The sequence below is a fragment of the Octodon degus genome, unplaced genomic scaffold (genome assembly GCF_000260255.1).
Source record: "Octodon degus isolate 3935 unplaced genomic scaffold, OctDeg1.0 scaffold00060, whole genome shotgun sequence".
Taxonomy (NCBI): Eukaryota; Metazoa; Chordata; class Mammalia; order Rodentia; family Octodontidae; genus Octodon; species Octodon degus.
The window spans coordinates 2,535,906-2,536,414 of NW_004524636.1; the positions used below are offsets into that span (position 1 = coordinate 2,535,906).

Sequence of the window (509 nt, forward strand, 5' to 3'; positions counted from 1 at the left end):
AGACAGACAGACAGACAGACACAGACAGACACCGCACGCAAGGACTGCAGAAGTCAGCGTTGTGTGTGCAAGTATCCTGAGGTTGGTGTGAGCACCGTGTGACTGGTGCAAGTACTTTGGGGTCCATGCCAGTGTCCTTGGGTATGTGTGAGTATCGGGGTCTGTGTGGCATCCCAGGGGCCATGCGTATGTCCCGGGATCTGTTAGTACTCTGAGGCTCCTCATCCGGAACTGCCACACTCTGCTGGGCTCAGCTGGCCCAGGGTCAGCGCATCAGGATCAGTGTCCCCTGACCTGACCTTCTTGGTCATCTCTTTGCTGGCCAGATCTTGGGTCCTGTGGGCAGATTTGAGGGTGGACTGGTGGATGGCAGGGGCTTAGAATGGACTGCATCTCCTGCCTGCTGGTGGGGCAACCCAAATATATTTCTCTTCTCTTCTCTTCTCTTCTCTTCTCTTCTCTTCTCTTCTCTTCTCTTCTCTTCTCTTCTCTTCTCTTCTCTTCTCTTC

At 53.8% G+C, this 509-nt stretch overlaps 1 protein-coding gene across 8 annotated transcripts in view; it reads left to right on the top strand.

Moving 5' to 3' along the window:
• Smox (spermine oxidase) overlaps positions 1 to 509 on the top strand; it is a 35,198-nt gene that overhangs the window by 20,872 nt on the left and 13,817 nt on the right. The window lies entirely within an intron of this gene.